The sequence below is a fragment of the Arvicanthis niloticus genome, chromosome 21, assembly GCF_011762505.2.
Source record: "Arvicanthis niloticus isolate mArvNil1 chromosome 21, mArvNil1.pat.X, whole genome shotgun sequence".
Lineage (NCBI taxonomy): Eukaryota > Metazoa > Chordata > Mammalia > Rodentia > Muridae > Arvicanthis > Arvicanthis niloticus.
In genome coordinates, this window is record NC_047678.1 from 42,294,579 (window position 1) to 42,300,544 (window position 5,966).

The 5,966-nt window shown below is 47.0% G+C and overlaps 1 long non-coding RNA gene across 1 annotated transcript; it reads right to left on the minus strand.

Moving 5' to 3' along the window:
* Window positions 1-1,214: 1,214 nt before the first annotated feature.
* Window positions 1,215-5,624, minus strand: LOC143435354 (uncharacterized). Its single transcript, XR_013105585.1, has 3 exons — window positions 5,429-5,624; window positions 4,154-4,261; window positions 1,215-1,351 (listed from the first exon to the last, which is right to left on the minus strand). It is a non-coding gene; the product is annotated as an uncharacterized LOC143435354 (long non-coding RNA).
* Between the last annotated feature and the right edge of the window lie 342 nt (window positions 5,625-5,966).

The window sequence follows — 5,966 nt, forward strand, 5'->3', positions numbered from 1 at the left end:
TTAAAGACTTTTAAAGGGAAAACAGTGAAGGGTGGGTCTCGTACTAAGAGGTCTTGATGGTGAATGGGTCCACGTAAGGAGCCCTCTGGGACCTTCTTCCCAACTGCCGTTGTTATACTGGAGAGAATGAGCATGGGGTCCTTCCCACCTAAGTGTGGTTTGATCGTTTTTTTTTTTTTGTCTTTGGTAAATAGAATACATACATACACATGTACACACACACGTGCATACACATGCATGCACACACAGAGACAAATATAACACACACATACATGTATACACACATGCACACATGCATGCAGGCATGTGCACACAAACACACCCCCTACAGCTCAGTACCTACAGGTCACACCTTAAGAATCGGATATCCCTTAACCAGCCCCTGGTCTTCCCTTTTCTCTGCATGATTCAGAACACTCCTGGCCCTCTGGCCTGGAGAGGTATCACTCACCAAGTTCATCTGGTCAAAGGAGAAGTCCTTTTATTCCTGGGCAGCACCCAGCCTCTGCCCATGTCAGCAGTGAGGAAGGATAGCTGGACAGAGGGAAGGACAACTCCACATTGGTGTTTGTGTTTGCAGAGAAGGAAGTGTGTGCAGGCGAGGCAGAAGAGTGAAGAAGGCCAGAACTTGGAGAGGAAAGGACACTGTAAATAACACTGTCCCAAGGTTCCCAGGGAATCCTGTATGGCCTTGCTGCCCAGTGGCTTTTCATAACCCAGGAGGTTAATTCTCAGTACCCCCACCCCCCATCCATCTTTACGGCTCCTCTTTGTGCATAACAAAGCTAGACATTCTGCTTGCTCCCTGTTAACCATTGGAAGAGGGGTGTGTCAAACGAGGGCAGTCTGCCTACCCAGCATGAGGGTCATGAGACACCCCAGTCACCAGCCTCTGTGAGGACTGATTTACTCAGTGGTGGGCGAAGACAACAGTTCAGGGTGGCGTAATGACTTCTTACCACAAACATTTCTGTTTACAGGAAGATTTGAGTGCCCATGACTTAGGATTAAGTGAAGAGTATTGCATAGCTCATGATGGACTCCTTCAGATGGCCTCCTGGCTGGGAGGAAGAAGGATGGCAATTGCTTAAGGCGGTGGGTTCACAGTTCTAATCTCCTCAGTGATTCACATCCTCAGGATCTCAGGCTTCTCTGCCTCGGTTCCTCTGCCTCACAGTGCCTGTGGGAGGTACTTATTGACTCCATAGCCAAGGGGGTGATGGTGCCTGTGCCTCTCCAGCCTTCCTCTGTGGGTTATGTTGCTGTTTTTCTCTGGACATATTGTTTAGAAGCAGCAGACCATACTGAATGCACCGTGAAGACATGCCAGTGTGCTGTTAGTGTCCTGCTGCTGACAAAAGAAGACGAGGAGGGAGCCCTGTGGGTAGATGGGCTTCACACTTCACATGACACACATGGACTCTTGACAAGCCAGAGCCAGCAGCAGCCACTCTCAGAGCCAGAAGCATGCAAGCTTATGTCAACATGAGCAAGACCTCTCTCCAAGTAGTTATTTGTCCTCTTTGCTACAATTGCTCCTCTTTTCCCACCTCAGAAGTATCTGCTGGTCCTGGGCTCGGAAACAATAAAAGTATCATTCCCTCTTAACGTTGGGATGCTTTGTTACAAAGTGGGTTTGTGGCTGAAAAGCAGGCACTTTGCCACTGCTTGGTCACTTTGGGCTAGTATGCATAAGAGCACATAAAGCCACGGCTGGGCACGTTGGGCACGTAGCTCAGCCGGTAGAGCCCTTGCCCAGCAGCTATGAGGTCCTGGGTTTGATCTGCAGCACTGTATAAACCCAGTGTGGTGGTGGGTGCCTAAACCTGCAGTACCCCAGATTAATAGACAGGAGGAGGAAAGTTCAAGGTCACACTCAGCTTCTTAAGCAAGCCTGGGCTACATGAGACCCTTTCTCAAAAAAAAAAAAAAAAAAAAAAAAAAAAAAAAAAAAAAACAACAAAAAAGAATATTTAAAACCAAGTGATTATATCTCTTGCTTGTTCTTGTGTGTGTGCATGTGCGTGTGCGTGTGTGTGCATGTGTGTGTGTGCGTGTGTATGTTCATTTGTATTCTGTGTATGGTATGTATGCATCTGTGTTGCTGTGTGTGTGTGTGTGTGTGTGTGTGTGTGTTCCTCTGTCTCGTCTGTCTGTCTTTCTCTGTGTGTCCCTCTCTTTATGTCTGTCTGTCTGTCTCTCAATCTTTCTCTCTCTTTCTCCCCCCTCTATGTATGTGTGTTCCTCTCTCTGCCTTTGTCTTTGTCTCTGTCTCTCTCTGTCTCTCTCTCTCTGTGTATATGTGTTCCTCTCTCTACCTCTGTCTCTCTGTCTCTCTGTCTCTCTGTCTCTCTGTCTCTCTGTCTCTCTGTCTCTCTCTCTCTCTCTCTCTCTCTCTCTCTCTCTCTCTCTGTGTGTGTTAGTTAGAAGAAGCCTTACTAAGGAGTCTAGGCTGGCCTTGGACTCTCTGGATCCTCCTGCCTGCCTCAGCCTCCTGAGTGGTGCACAGGATTACCAGCGTATACCACTGGGCTGCTTGTCTTTTCATAGGCAGGTAAAAGAAATTCTGTCAGCTTGTGCTGACAGAATTGTAAGTATAGCTTTAAAATATTGAACATTTTTCTGTCTTTGGTTAGTATGACTTTTAAGTCTTCAGCAAAAATTGTGATACCATGATGAGACCACGAAGAACGATGCTAGTCAGGGGTGTCTGCTTTCAAGTTTCCCCAGTTTCACAGCAGAGCTGAGGTGTGGCATGCCAAGCAGCTGGAAGTTGACCTCTGGCTGGTTGATGGTCCCCACTCTGAGCTAATCTTCACCAGCCACCAATGAGGCAGGCAGTGTCATTTTGCTGTATGGCCACTGAAGACCCCTTCTTTTCAAGTTGTTGTGGGTTGCCATAGAGACAGGAGTATCTTAATGTTAAGAATAATTTGCTCTGAAATGAAAATGACCTTTCTCTAAGGGAAAATCAACTTGGAAGCCATTTGAGTTATTCCCAGCTTCCCCAACTCCTGTGCCCCACGCCACCCCATTCTCCTCACTTGCCTAGAGGTCTTAATTTCGATGATCTATGAGGTGTCAGCCAGAAGGTCTTGTGCTCTGCCACAAAGTACTATAAAAAGGCAGATGTATGACTCTGTCATCCACAAATACCCTAGAAAGTTAAGTGTTAAGCTAGTGTTAATAATAAATGGTTTTTTTTCCCCTCCAAAGTAGGTTAGGGCAGTATCACCCTCAGCCCTGAGAAATTACAAACCAACAAAATGTCAGGGCACTGAGGACATACCTGATTTGCCATGGTCATTTGAGTACAACTGGAAAACTTATTTCACCTTGTCTGCTTGGTGAAGAGGACCAGCCACCCCTCCCCCATGCCTGGGTTTTGTCTCTATAAAGAGAGCTCTTGGGGCCAGGATGAATACAGAGTCACCTATGCAAAAGTCTTAGGAAACATGGCTGTCACCACTAACTCAGTCCCTACAGTCTTCTACCTGCTCCCTGATCTGAAGGAGGGGAGGCAAACACACCTTTGCATGATCTCTCCAGGCTCCCTGACTTTATCCTTTAGCCACATGGACCTGGGCTCCTAGATGATGCAGACTTTCTTTTTCTGAAGGTCTCTCACTCACAGGTAGGCACCTCTAGGAAGAGTCACTCACCTTTGTGCAAAAGACTTTGAAACCTTCGTGGCAGCAAATCCTGGCTATACTATCTTTGCTGAAGAAAATTCCAAGTTAAAATGAAAATATGAAAATGTGCGAGTGTGTGTGTTTTCAGGTGTGTGCAGGTGCATGTATATACATGTGGAAACCAACTTTGAGTATTGCTCCTTAAGAAGGTTGTTTTTTGGTTTTTTTGGGTTTTGTTTTGTTTTGTTTTTTTGAGACAGGGTTTCTCTGTATAGCCCTGGCTGTCCTGGAACTCACTCTGTAGACCAGACTGGCCTCAAACTCAGAAATCTGCCTGCTTCTGCCTCCCAAGTGCTGGGATTAAAGGCATGCGCCACCACTGCCCAGCAAAAAGTTGTTTTTAAGAGTGGGTCTCTCGCCTGCCTGAGCTTAGTAAAGGCTAGGAGGCTGGCCAGTGAGCCCCAGGGTCCCCCTAATTCCCGTTACCTTGCTGGGATTATAGGCAGACAGGTGTTACTGACCTGCTTTTTTGATGTGAGTTCTGAGGCTCCAACTGTAGCCCTCCTGTTTGTACAGCAAGCGGTGAGCCATCTCCCTAGCTCTGGTTGGTTTTTATCAGAAGGGCTCTCCTGGTGTAGAAGGAAAGAATCCACACAGCTGGGAAATGAGCTGCAGTCAAAAATTTTGAATGCCCCCTACCTCTAGCTGGATTCTCCAAAATTATGCCCCGAGGGAAGATTCTAGGGCAAAGGATTCACTAGGAGGCAATCTTAGGAAACAAGATGGGGAATGAGACTGGGCAGGGTTCTAGTGCACTGTAATAAAACACTTTGGCCCAAACAATTTAGGACAGGGAAAGATTTATTTGGTTGCCACCTCCAGGTCACAGTCCATCACTGAGGGAATCAGGGCAGGAACTCAAACAGGTACTTGAAGCAGAGACCATGGAGGAACACTGCTCTCTGGCTTATCCTCAGCTAGCTTTCTTCGACAGTTCAGGACCACCTGTGCAGGGAATGGTGCTGCTCACAGTGGACTGGTTCTTCCCACATAAATTGGGAAGACGATTCCCCACAAACATGCCCAGTCTTCAATTGAAGTTATTCTTCAATTAAGGTTCCCTTTTCCTAGATGACTCTACATCAGTGGTTCTCAACCTCCCGGATGCTGTGACCCTTTAATATAGTTCCTCATGTCACAGTGACCCCACCACCCAGCCATAAAATTATTTTTGTTTCTACTTCATAGCTGTACTTTTGCTACCGTTATAAATCATAATGTAAATATCTATGTTTTCCGATGGTCTTCCATGACCCCTAAGGGGTTGAGACCCACAGGTTGAGAACCATTGCTCTAGCTTTAATGTAAAGTTGGCCATAAAAAACCTAACCAGGACAGGAGGGAGATATGTGAGGGGTTTGATATCATGCCAAGTCCGCTTTAGAATGTTGGCATGACCCTTCAATGAGCACAGGACATGACACAAAGAGGCATCCCACAAGGGATGAGGTTGCTGGGTACTTCGTATCCATGCCTTATAGGCCTTCAGAGTCCACATAGGATGGCTCCAGCAGCCTATGGTTATCTCGTGTCAAGGACAGGTACTGCCAGCCCAAAGGGCTGGTATGTGCATGGATGGGAAAAGGCCTGAGGACTTGTGGACATGAGATTCTCAATATCTGCCACCCACTCCACCCCCACCCACAGGAAGCCAAACCCAAGAGCAGCCCCCGGAGTTGTCATAACATTTCCCCGCCACTCCTTTCAAATTAAACAAGTATCTTTTGAGAACTTACTGTGTCCCAGCCATGTTGCTCAAATCTGGGATTTACAGACTGCAGAAGGCAGCTCTGACATCACACATGAGACGCCAGTAGTCCAGCAGGCTGGATGGGGAGTGTGCGCCAAATGCCTGCTACCCAGGTCAAGTTCATCTGTTCCTCTCTCATGTCTCTTTTAAAAGCCTGCCTGAATAGTTACATAACCAGGGGTTAGAAGGCTGCCTCATGTTGATACGGTACCTAGATAGCCCCAGATAAAAAGCTCAGCAGGATTGCAAGGTATTATTAGTATAAAAGTGTGTTTAGTAATGGCAGAATAAATAAGCTGGCATCAGAGTCACGCTCTGCATTTAGGGGAGTGTTCCGGGTCTCCTAAGCCCTTTATCTAGCCAATGCTCTCAACAGCTATAAAGCATTCCTGCCCTGGTTTGTTTTATGACCTGAGTATTTTTCTGGCATCAAGCGTTGGTAAGTGCCCTGCTGGTTCAAAGGAGTGTGGCTGTGTGGGCAGCATTGCAGCAGCAGCCAGGCACATGGGTTACTGAAGGTCATG